This window comes from Mustela lutreola, chromosome 3, assembly GCF_030435805.1.
Source record: "Mustela lutreola isolate mMusLut2 chromosome 3, mMusLut2.pri, whole genome shotgun sequence".
NCBI lineage: Eukaryota > Metazoa > Chordata > Mammalia > Carnivora > Mustelidae > Mustela > Mustela lutreola.
In genome coordinates, this window is record NC_081292.1 from 53,614,123 (window position 1) to 53,626,518 (window position 12,396).

General features: G+C 43.7%; 1 protein-coding gene across 3 annotated transcripts in view; it reads left to right on the forward strand.

Annotated features, from left to right (window-relative positions):
• PAG1 (phosphoprotein membrane anchor with glycosphingolipid microdomains 1) overlaps positions 1–12,396 on the forward strand; it is a 142,568-nt gene that overhangs the window by 33,108 nt on the left and 97,064 nt on the right. The window lies entirely within an intron of this gene.

The window sequence follows — 12,396 nt, forward strand, 5'->3', positions numbered from 1 at the left end:
ACTTTAATGTTCTACCTTTTATTTTAGCAGTTTGTATAGTTGTATCTTCCCTAATTATAAAGTCAAGTCCTATCTCTGAAAACCTCTGTTATATGAGATTTGGCAGTTCTAAGACTTCAGCGTAGTTGGAGGAGTGGATACCATTGGGCCATCTATGAAAGTTATTCACTAAAATGAAATCGATATACATGGAAGAGAATATGGCTCATTTGGCATTTCTTAAATCAGCAAGAATGAGTGTTATGCAGTTACTATCTTCATTGTTGTAGATCCTTTAACTGTCCTCACTAAGGACCTTCTGGTAGTTCTATCTGGAGTTTCAATGAGGTGCTTATAATTTGGTTGGATGGTATATGATATGCATAGTAAGAGCTAATATTTCTTCTGCATCTAGTTTTCTGAGAAAATATTAAAGCTGTTTTTAGTTTTATAACTCAGAGACCCCAACTGCTTCCTGTGGGGCCCAGCCCTGAGTGTCTCTCCTGATTCTCAGATATTCAATCTGGAGTGGTTGACCTAGTAGGAAATAGGAGTAAAGAATTTCACAGAAGGGAAATTTACCAATGAGGAAAGGACTCATAAATTATTCATATTGATATACTTTGTTGTACTTAGCACATTTTTGTTACAGAGCAAACATTGAGAAGTGAACTGATTATGCTCAATATTGAACTCCTGTATAATTCGATATTGTCTCAGGATAATGGTATTGCAAATGATATTATGATTAGATTAGATTATGATTAGAAGTTTGTTTTGTTTGCTTCCTGATCAAAGAGCAGGGGACAAGAGGTGGCCTTGTTTGTACAAATCGTGTTAGGATTGAGGGATGATTGAAGATCCCAAGAGGAAGACAGCCTGCCAGGCTGGGCATGTGACTGGTGCTGATAGAAAAGGGTCAGGGGGGTGGGCAGGTTTCAGGAATGGAGAGTCTGCTGGGCTCTAATCTGTGGACTCCTGCCCATTTCACAGCTCGCTGCTAATCCGCCTTATCTTTATTCAAAGGGAAGGTCTGAGAAGGCAGAAACCTGGCTGGAGTTTCACCAGACCAGGGGGATCAGCAACTGCTTAGCTTATAATGCCTCTGCGGGTGAAACTGGAACATTTGCAGGAGGGAAGGAAGATAATGGAGAAGTGAGCAACAGAATGTCAAATAGAGTAAGGGTTGAGAGGGTAAGAGCTTGTGGTCTGGAGCCAGACTTCTGCTGTATGTCTATTTCCCACCCGCTTCCCATACTTGCTCTGTGAGCTTGAGCAAATAATGAATCTCTCACTACTTCAGTTTCCTCATCTGTAAAAGGGGATAATAATCATATTTCCCTCATTGGATTGTTGGCATATGAAAAGTTCATAGAATAGTGCCTGCTATGTGTTGTTAGTCCACTGGCAGTGTTGGCTCTTCTAGGAGGGAGTGCTCACAGGGCAAAGGCAGAAGACAGGCCTGCTCTCTCCTGCACCAAACAGTCAATGTTTCCTTTCATAAGTAGCAACATCTCTGCACTGGACATTTTTTCTTTTTTTTTTTTTGGTCAATTGCTCTTTTTATTCTGTACCTGCAAGGTCATCTGAAACAGCTTGTCTTTTAATGGAGCCTAGGAACTAACTTAGATACAAATAAGGAAGGATAAAGAATGCCAGTCAAAACAACGCATGCTTTTGGGACCCTTATCAATGTGTGAGTGTTCTCAGACATCTCTTTGCAGGCTGGCTTCCAACCTTAGCTGTTTTTTCAGGGTCAGTCTTAGCACTAAACCCAGATATCTACTCATTTCCAAAATACAGCCATTCACGAATGGCTTTATAAACATTATAAAATGTTAGGAAGATCTTTGCCCCTGTTGGAAAACACCTTAGTTCTTATCTCCACTTTCCTAAGGACTAGAAGAGAAAAACCTTCCTATTAATTGTGAAATTGACCTCAATTCTTTTCAAGATATCTATCTATCTGTTTATTTTTTAGAGAGAGAGCATGAGCAGAGGGGAGGGGCAGAGAGAGAAGTAGACTTCCTGCTGACCAAGGAGCCCGATGATGCAGGACTTGATCCCAGGACCCTGGGATCATGACCTGAGCTGAAGGCAGACACCTAACTGACTGAGCCACCCAGGTGCCCACAGATATTTGTGTTTAAAGTATCTTTAGTAATAGATTGAAATATTTTTGCATGTGATCTTATTATACAGATGAAAAACTTGTCACTTTATCTCAAGAAACAAGTACATGAGAAATAATATGGAACTGAGTAATTTGAACCCAGAAACTCTAGCATTAAATGAAATACCCTAGCAGGGCTGCCTGGGTGGCTCAGTTGCTTAAGCATCCAACTCTTGATTTCGACTCAGGTCATGATATCAGCGTCATGAGACCCAGCCTCGTGTTGGCTCAATGCTGGGCATGGAGCCTGCTTCAGATTCTGCTCTCCCTCTCTCTCTGCCCCTCTCCCTACTTGCAGGCATACACACACACACACACACTCTCTCTCTCTCTCTCTCTCTCTCTCTCTAAAGGAGAAAGAAAGAAATACCATAGCAGACAGTTTCTATATTTTTCCTAATTCTATATGTCAAGAGACTTCCTAAGTACATTTGTAATAATGATCCTGTAAGGAAAAGTATTTTTGAGTTCAGGAGTTTCCATTGAACCAGTTGCATTCACATGGCCTGGATTCCTGGGCCAGGCAGGCAGTGCTAGGCATGGTTATCCACCAGCTAAACAAGATGAGAGAGTCCTGTCTTCAAGGAGCTGCTCTTCCAGCCCCAGGTGTGGCTCCCTGGAGTGGATTTAGGGATGGAGGAACAAGAGCAGACTGAGCCGTGAGAAGAGGCATTCATGTTGCCGGGGAGAGATTGGGCCTGAGACAGATGTAGGAGTGAAGGAGGTTTAAAGGCTCTTGAGATGGCAGGCAAGGTTGCTGTGAGCAGATCTGACTGCCCCGGATTCTCTGATCCCCTCTCTCTTTCCTGTTCTCTCAGCAGCTGCAGACTTTATCTCTGAGGTAGGGGAAAATGGAGAGTGGGTAAGGAACTCACGAGGAGCAGAAGTGGGGATGTTTCTCTCTCTTGTCTCTTGCCTCCTCCACCTCTGTCTCCTCCTCCTCACTCTTGATCCTACCTTGTCGCATAGATCTGACTTTGCAGAGTGGAAGCTGGTAAGGGGAGTTCTAGAAGTACTAGAAGAAAACGGAGCAACTTTTTTCCTTCATCTTTTCCAATTTCCTCTATCACTCTACTGTGTTTCTTTAGGTCCTGTGGGGATAAGAGATCCCAACCGGGAAAGCATATACATGCCTACTTTGTCCTTTTTATCTTCCCCCTTCCTCCCAACCTCCTTTCCAGCAGTGTGCCCCCCCAACACACACACACACACACACACACACACACACACACTCTTCAGGTCCATGATGAGGTCTGTATGTATGTGAAGATGGTGATGATGATGGCTCCAATAGAAAGGTTGAGAAGCTGCAGCTGGATGTTGTGAGCAATGAAAACTTCAAGTGAAGGAAGAAGAAGATCCAACCATTGGCCTAAAATGATTCATAGTCCAGAGGACTCATTCTAAAATTTTAATACACATAATAATGAAGCAGTAGATTCTAACTGATGAGATCAGAAAGATGGCAAAAGCCTCGAAGAAATGAATTCTAACTGGGGATGGGAAAGGGGAGAAGAGAATGGTGCTGGCAGAAGCAGCTGCTTGAAAGCGTTTTTCAGGGTATGAGTCACAAGCTCGTGTGGGTACATTAAATGAATTAAGGGAGCCAGATTTCAAAGCCCTCCCAGGACCCTGCCAGTGATTTGGTAGAGAGGTGGGTAAAGCTACATCCCTTTTTGTTAACTCCAAGAACAACAGCAGTGACCTGCAACAATCAGAAGCTGCTAGCACCTGGTTGCAGTATCTGGGAGACGTTAGGGAGTGGTGAAGACTGTGGCAAACAGGGAGTATTCTTTATCTAAAAGGCAACAGTTAAATAGTTTCATTCAGTTGCTACTGTTCAGGAATTTGGGAATGTGGGTTTAATGCTGGTAGATTTTACATTCCACTAACTGTAAGCTAGGCCCTGTTCTTAGTGCTTAATAGACTGATTTAACACAACCTCAAAGATGCAATGAATGTTTCTTAAAACCTGATACTTCAGCTAGTTTGTGATAGGCTTCTTGCATTTCAGCAAGCTGTATCTTCTCTTGGTATTTTTTCTTCTTCATCTTTTCTGGTCTTTTCTGGGGGTACTTTGTATCCTCAAATGATGGAATGTTCTCTTATGAAGGATGTTGCCTTGAGACAGAGAACACTGCTTCAAAGGTAAGCCTGGCTGTCTTTCATAAGGTAGTCTCTCTGAGGGTTTATTTAGGAAGTGGTACCTACGACATAGGTCAGTCTGTTCTTGTCTCCAGCTGATCTAAATGTTTTGCTTTCAGTAAAATTTTCACATTTTTCCCCCAAAACTTTAGTCTAAACTTCCAGTTATTGATTCAATTAATCTTTTGTGTTTTTAAAACATGCCTTCTTCAGCTTTCCTTTTATGTTCAGTAAATCATTTTCTGATTTCTGAACATACAAAGAAAACTCCGAGTTGTTGAAAAAATATAGCCAATCTTTTCATAGATAGAGAAATTAATATTTTTTCCAGAAATTAGTATTATCATCATAGGTTGGAGAATGCCATTTGGTCTTCACATGTGAGTCAAGACAGATATCTGCCATTTACAGATCTGATTAAAGTGTGCCTCAGTCCTTTTCAACCTTTTGGGAAGTATTAGTTGCACAACAGTGATGGAATTTGAATAGCGAATACTCTTTACTAACTAATTTTTATGGCTGAGGTCGAAGGGGAAACCCATAATAAAATTCCCCTAATTTAGTTAGAAATGAATGGCTCCTAATCTGATGTAGGAAATGCATAATATGGCTGATGGGGAAAGTGTAGAGGGAACTGGCTTAAAAGTGACAAACCCGTGGATCAACGGCAACTCAAAGAGCTGATTGAAAATTTTCCAATTGTTCTTTTTTTTTTTTTTTTTAATTCATATCCCTGTGGGTTTGAATTCTGTTCATTTAATTGAACTTCAAGGCAGAGCCATGGAGCAGCCAAGCCTTGGGAGCATTTAGTGAAGTAGGGAGTAAAGGGCAAAGATGATTGGCAGCCTGGGCTGCATCCCTAGACCTGAAATGTGCAGAAACCTGGGATCTGGATTTCGACCAAGAAGCATGCTGTCCAGTTTCACACACCATTATGGTGTGGTCTCTCACTGCAGGCAGCGTGCCGTAAGCCAACACAGTACTAGAAGATGGTTTTCTAGAGCTCGGTTTCCAGCATCTTATGAGTGTATTCAGAATGTTGAAAGAGGGCGCCTGGGTGGCTCAGTCCATTATGCATCTGCCTTTGGCTCAGGTCATGATCACCGGGTCCTGGGATAGAGCCTTCACATCGGGCTCTCTGCTTAGTGGGGAGTCTGCTTCTCTCTCTGCCTGCCACCCGATCCCCACCAGGCTCATGCTCTCTCTCTCTCACTCTCTCAAATAAATAAATAAGATCTTTAAAAAAATGTTGAAAGAATCAGGGACTCCATGCCAAACAGAAACGTGTGTTCTCAGGAAGCTGTAGACAGTCACATATTCGTAGATGTACAGAAGAGTAATTTTAGGAGGAATATGCCTGAAGGAGCAAGAGGTGGTAGAATGTTGGGTTGGGAAGGTACCAAGCCCAGTTCAGGATCTGTCGCTCAGCCTTTCTGGGTGTCTTACTTCCCCATCTGTGAAATGAAGTATGTTGAACTGTATGTATGGTTCTCTGGTGTGTGCTTCTCAGACTTCAGTGTGCTTACATGGTCCCCGGGCATCCTGTTAAATTGCAGCTTCTCATTTAGTAGGTCTGGGGTGTGGCCCGAGCTTTGGCTTTCTCATGAGCTTCCGGCGGTGATGCTGCTGCTGCTGGGCCACAAACCACGTGTTGTTTCGCTAGCTCTGCGCTGTCCCCAAGCCCATTAGCTCTATGAGTCTATGGGCGTGATCATCTGACATTTCAGAACGACAGGAGGGTTTCCGGAAGCATGCCTGCCATGGTATTAACTGTTCTCAGTCTTCATAATCATCTTCATCAAAAACCCTTTAAGTGCCTAATTATGCATAACAATTTCACATGCTTTACAAAAATAACTAAATAGGTTTGGCCCTTGCCTTATCAGACTTGACAACCTAAGACAGATGGAGAACTATGCAGAGACAGTTATAAATATTGAGTGATAAATATTCATCCAGTTATAGGATGTATTAAAATAAAAAGGTTATGTATTCAGCATGGGCCTTGGGATATTTATTTTCTTATAGCTTTTTGTTCCTTTTAAAATCTGGGAAACTAGAAAGGGGTTCTGTGATTTTTACTTGAAGAGGTTTCTGTTTTACCGATGGGGATTTGGGAATGGGAAGGTCAGTTTCTGAGGCTTCCTTTGTTGTTATTGTTGTTTATTTTGGCTGTACTAACCTCAGAAGAAATATTTAGAGGTTCCTGGGTGGCTCAGGTCATGATCCCGGGGTCTGGGATCAAGCCCAGCAAGGTGCTCCCTGCTCAGAGGTGAGCCTGCTTTTCCCTCCCTCTGCTGCTCCCCCTGCTTGTGCTCTCTCTCTCTCTCTCATTCTCTCTCTCTCCTCCTCCTCTCTGTCAAATAAATAAATAAAAACTTTAAAAAATATATTTTATTGGCCTCACTTGCCAACTCTGATTACCTCGTGTAGGTGTCCTGGCCTGATTTCGTATTGCTTAATGTATTGTGTGGACACAGTTTCATTAACCTCAGCTCTTCCCATCCCAAGGCCTTGGGGCCATCAGGTCATCCTCATGCTATCCTCGGGAAGCAGGGCAGGCAGGGCCAGTCATTAGTACCTCTGAATTATGGGCAGTTAAGGGATTCAGGGAAGGAAGCAGGTGTGTCCCAAGTCTCTTGGTAGTTAATTCACACAGGAAGGTTTGGATTCGGGTCTCTTCTTTCCTGTATGCTTGTTAAACAGATCTGAGGTCTCTGCTGCCTTGGTGGAGGAAGGGGTCAGACGAGAGGCCATTGCCAGCCTTTTCTCCTGCTAGCGGAACAGATTCTGTTCCTCGAGGCCAGGCCACCCACCCACCAGAGATTGCATTCAGGTACCCATAGTGATGAGCAGGTTTGTTATAACCACATCAAAATTTATCAGAATGATGTTAGATTGGCTCAGTTTGTTCATTTCTTCTAGCTTAGAAACAGCTGAAAGAATTATCACAGATCTAGAAAAGGTCCCAACTAACCAAGAGGGTCTGTATCAAAATATTTATGGATGATGAGATTAAAGAGCATTGGTTTATACCTTCTTGACTCATGTAGGCACATGTAATATTTAGTGGTGACTGTGCATATGCTTTGGGACACAGTGACACAAGGGCCACACTCTGGGGTGACAGCTGTAAGTGAATCCAGTCTGAAATGGTATGTTTCAGTGAGGCTCCACCTTCGATCAAACTTGGGTTTGACACTTTGCTCAGCCACTCACCGACTGTGTTACTTATCCTTTCCAAGGCTCAGTTTTCCCCTCTGTGGAACCAGAATAACAGTAGTACAGAGCCCATGGAATTCTCCTGAACGTTACATGAGATGAGGTTGTACGGGTTGTGTAGCACAGCATCTGCAAGTAGTAGGACTCGTAAGCGGTCATTTTTACTCACCAAAATAAAACTGCTGCAAGTGACAGCATCTGGGATCATTTGGAACTAAAAGAGAAGAGTGACAGATTCTAAATTTGGAATTTTTATATTCTTTCACCTCTGAGTGTTTGTACGGGAGTTTGTATCTGGGTTAATGAAAATGTCACACTCTGTTTATCAGGAATAAAGCTGTTATTGAAGCAGAGCCTACATTAATTAGGCTCAACCTCATCTTTCATCCTGTAGTATCGTGTACAGCTGTTGTTTTCTTTGTTTTATGAAAGTAACTATAAAGAGTGAAGGCAGCCTGCTCATATTTAAAGGAGACACAAAATCCTGAGTAATTACAATAGCAGGAAGCTGCAGCTTTAAAAAGTCATATTATTATGTTTTGTCAATACGTATATTTTGCATCCGTGCCTAGTAATGGGTCTGCGTAGACATGTGGAATTATTCAGGCTGGATGGAGGGCGCTAAGTATCAGTTTACTACCTTGAAGGCTGGTGAGAGCAGAGGGGGCTAGCTGGAACTTGGTCTCAGGCAGCAGGGGGATGTCATTTGCTTACACAGCAAGGGCGGGAATGTGAATGAGGCGCTTGGAGGGGCTGCCTTCTTTGGTAAATGGAATCTAAAGCCTGCCAGCAATATTGTAAGGCTGCAGGACAGGACGGAGCAAGGGCACAAGGCAGCTGGATGGAAACCCAGGAAGCCAAAATGAGCCGTTTAAAGTGGAGGAGGGGGAGCAGAACCCCAGGGAAGTCCCTAACCTCAGAAACTGATTCAGTAGCTTCTTTTTATCTGGTGCCCGTGCTTCTGGTCAGGCTCAGATGTAAGCCAGGTCTCCCTCAAATTTAGTGTGCACATGAGTCACCTGGTAAATGTAGATTCAGATTCAGTAGATCCGAAAGTCTGCATTTCACCCAGGTCTCCAGATGCTGATGCTGCTACGGGTCCGGGGACCACACTTTGAATAGTGACGGTTTAGCCCACTCTCCCTCCAAGCATCCTGTTCTCCAGGCACCACCTCTGTGTTCAACTATACCCCACACCTTACTTTCAGGCATTTTGGGGCTCTGCCAGGACCTACAATCCATTGATCCTGCTAATTTCCACTGTCACTCCTGCGGGTTCTCCTTTCGCAGTTACCCCGCTTAGATGCCATTCTCTCTCTCCATTCCCTCCAAACATTCCTTTGCTATACCTTCAGGTTCTTTGCTTCTTTCTCTCTTTCCTCATTTTACTCACCCTGCTTACACTATCTCTCTACCCGCCCACATCTGTGCTGTTGATATGGCCAGAGGGACACGCACCCCTGCACTAATAGGTCTTGTTTTTACCCAGTGGACCCCTAAGACTGCTGGTTTCCTTGTCCATTCATTCACAATTTCCCTCTTCCAGAGGACTCAACCCTACTTTCTGCTCTTCTGTGAAACCTTCACCGTTTTCTTTCCCCTCTTTACTTTCCGCTGATAAAATTGCTTCTCACATTCATCTGTTGGGTTCACCCCCATGTCTGCATGTGGGCCCATGTCTGGGGTCTCCTCTGGAGGAGCCATGGGAGCACTGGGCATTCTATGAGTCTCCCAGTGGTGCCACCATGATGGTCACGTTGAAGGGCATGCATGACTGTACCCATGCCCCAGACTAGCTTCAGTTGTTTAGTAATTCTCATAACTGTTTTGCCAGATGGCTGGTTTGTCTCCCATCCCCTACCAGGACACTCCATGAGGGCTGGGAATTTTGTCTGCATTGGTCAGTATGGAAACACCACGAGGAATAGTGTCCAGCACATGGAAATTATCCTTAAATAATGCATTTGAAGAGATATTAGATGTATTAGAGTGGAAGATGTGATTATATTTGAAGAGAATCTGAAAAAGCTAATTATAACAAAAACAATATATCAACATAGATTTTTAATTTTTTTAAATTTATTTATTTATTATTATTTTTTATAAACATATAATGTATTTTTATGCCCAGGGGCACAGGTCTGTGAATCGCCAGGTTTACACACTTCACAGCATTCCTCATAGCACATACCCTCCCCAATGTCCATAACCCCACCCCCCTCTCCTGACCCCCCTCCCCCCAGCAACCCTCGGTTTGTTTTGTGAGATTAAGAGTCACTTATGGTTTGTCTCCCTCCCGATCCCATCTTGTTTCATTTATTCTTCTCCTACCCTCCAAACCCCCCATGTTGCATCTCCACTTTCTCATATCAGGGAGATCATGTGATAGTTGTCTTTCTCCGATTGACTTATTTCACTAAGGATGATACCCTGTAGTTCCATCCACGTCATCACAAATGGCAAGATTTCATTTTTTGATGGCTGCATAGTATTCCATTCAACATAGATATTTTAAAAGCCACTGTCATCCTTTCTGAACAGACAAGGCTATGGGAGACCCTTGTTTGGGGACCCCTTTGGACCTGACACTGCCAAATGTCCTAGAGGTTGCTGGGCCTGCCAGGCTTTTCCGGGATCAGGAGGGAAAATGACCAACATCTAATTCTGTCCAAGAATTCCTGTCCTTTCTCAGTAAACACTCTCAGGGAGGTCGATAGTCACATGAGCCTTTAACCAACCCTCCTGTTCTGGGCTACAGAGCATGCTGTCTTTACTTGGGACCTGACAGAGAGCTGTAATGAAAGCATTTGACAATTCCACAGGCTAACTATGCCTACTTTGTCGTGCATTTAGGAAAGAGGATATTTGCCATGCATATGACGCTGTTTGGGCCTATGCTTATGAAAACAACCACGTACATGGCTTTAAGTTGGTAGAGGAAATGTCCTATGAAGCCACAAATGGAGGCACTCTCCATGGGACTGTGTAGTGCTGCCCATTCTCAAGGATGAGAAATGCAGGCAGTTGGTCCATTGCAAGTGAAGGAAAGGTGTATCAGTGTGGAAAGTTCTAGAAATATTTATTTTAATTTCATTCTGAAGAGTTTTGCTTTTAATAACATTGCCAGCATAGATCCTTGCCTCCCAAGCTTTTGAGCAAGCTTTGGTTGAGGAATCCAAAGCAGAGTGTGTTTTGTATTAGGGCCGAGAATACAGAGGGTGCTCAATATATGTGCTTTCCTCCCTCTCTTTTCCCTCACCCGTGCCCTTTCTGCTGGTCCTTATCCAATTTGTTGTCTTTCTGCAAAGTATGGAAATTAAGATAAAAATATTACTATGCTTTAATAAGTCATCATTCGTTGAGACCAGTGATTCTCAGCTAGGAAGTGATTTTGCCATTAAGGGGACAGTTGCCAAATTCCAGAGAGACCTTTTTGGTCACCACAGCTGAGGCGTGAAGGAACACCAACCCTTCAGAACAAAGAATCTCCCAGCCCCACATTCCAGTGCTCTGTACTTTGCACTGCTCTTTGTAGTTTACTTCTCTACTGGACTCTAAAGAAGAGACGGGCAAGATTGGGGGTGTCTGGGTGGCTCAGTCGTTAAGCGTCTGCCTTCAGCACAGGTCATGATCCCAAGGTTGTGGGATTGAGCCCCACATCTGGCTCCCTGCTCAGGGAAACCTGCTTCACCCTCTCCCAGCCCCCCTGCTTGTGTTCCCTCTTTCGCCATGTCTCTGTCAAATAAAATCTTTAAAAAAAAAAAAAAAAAGGGTGGGGGGAGAGAGAGAGACAGGCAAGATTGAGAAGGTTGTGACAGGCTGTTGGTCTAGGTTGGTGGACTACCCCTGCCAGGTACCAGCATCCACCTACTCTGAATAAGCACATTACAGATCGTTTCCAGCTGAAAAACAACTGCTTTACTCAATATTCATTTCGAGGTCGAGTTGTTCGACCTCTTAAAAAGGCAGTAAACCGACAGTGTGGCAGAGGCAGGGAGAACTGTGAGTGGGAGCTTAGGGAGATGAGGCGGAGGCTCCACTAGGGTGCTGGGCATGGTGGCAGGTGTGTGATGGGGAGCTTGTCACACTGTGCCAAGTGGCTTGGGTTTCATCCGAAGAGCTTTGGAGAGTCCTATGCACAGAGCCCTCACTCTCTTTTCTGTGGTCTCTTCACAACCTGGACATAGGTCTGTTGTTACCTGTGTCTCTGTATCATGTATATTGGTAACTTGGTCTCTGGAACTGGGCCTTCTCCTCTTTGCTTTGAGATAGCACAGAGGTTTTTCAGAAAGGCTTGTTAGACAGAGGTAGCAGAGTCTCAAAATAGTTCTCCACTTCTAAACAGGTGCTACTCTCAACACTTGCTTCTGACGCAGTTGATTAGAGCTTGAAATGCACCTTCCTGGCTCTATAAATGATAAGTTTTCAGGAAACCTACCAAAACCCATGATATGGCTGAACTGTAACGCTTAGTGGTACAGAATGGGGAATTTCCCAGCAAAAGGTGAAGAGGAAAGAATTTCCGTTGCCTTTCTTTGTTGAGATACAGTAAATGTGATCTTTACCGTTTGCCTGCCTCCCCGATGTGTGACTCTTCCTTGCCATTTACTGCCCTTTTTCTCTTGGAGCTTATATTCAGGCTCTTAGACTATGTGGGTGTAGGCTCCATGAGGTGCAGTAGGGGTTGGGGGGCTCTTGGTGGCCCCTGGAGAGTCTGATACGGCAGCTCACAGAGCAAACACCACCTTGCTTATTGTCAATTTTACTATTTCTTTTTCTTTCTAGCATTCACTTGCATTTCATTTTTTTCGTAAGAAATGGCTTTCTTTTCTCTTTTACACTACCAAAAAGGAAAAAAATTTGCATCGGTTTACATC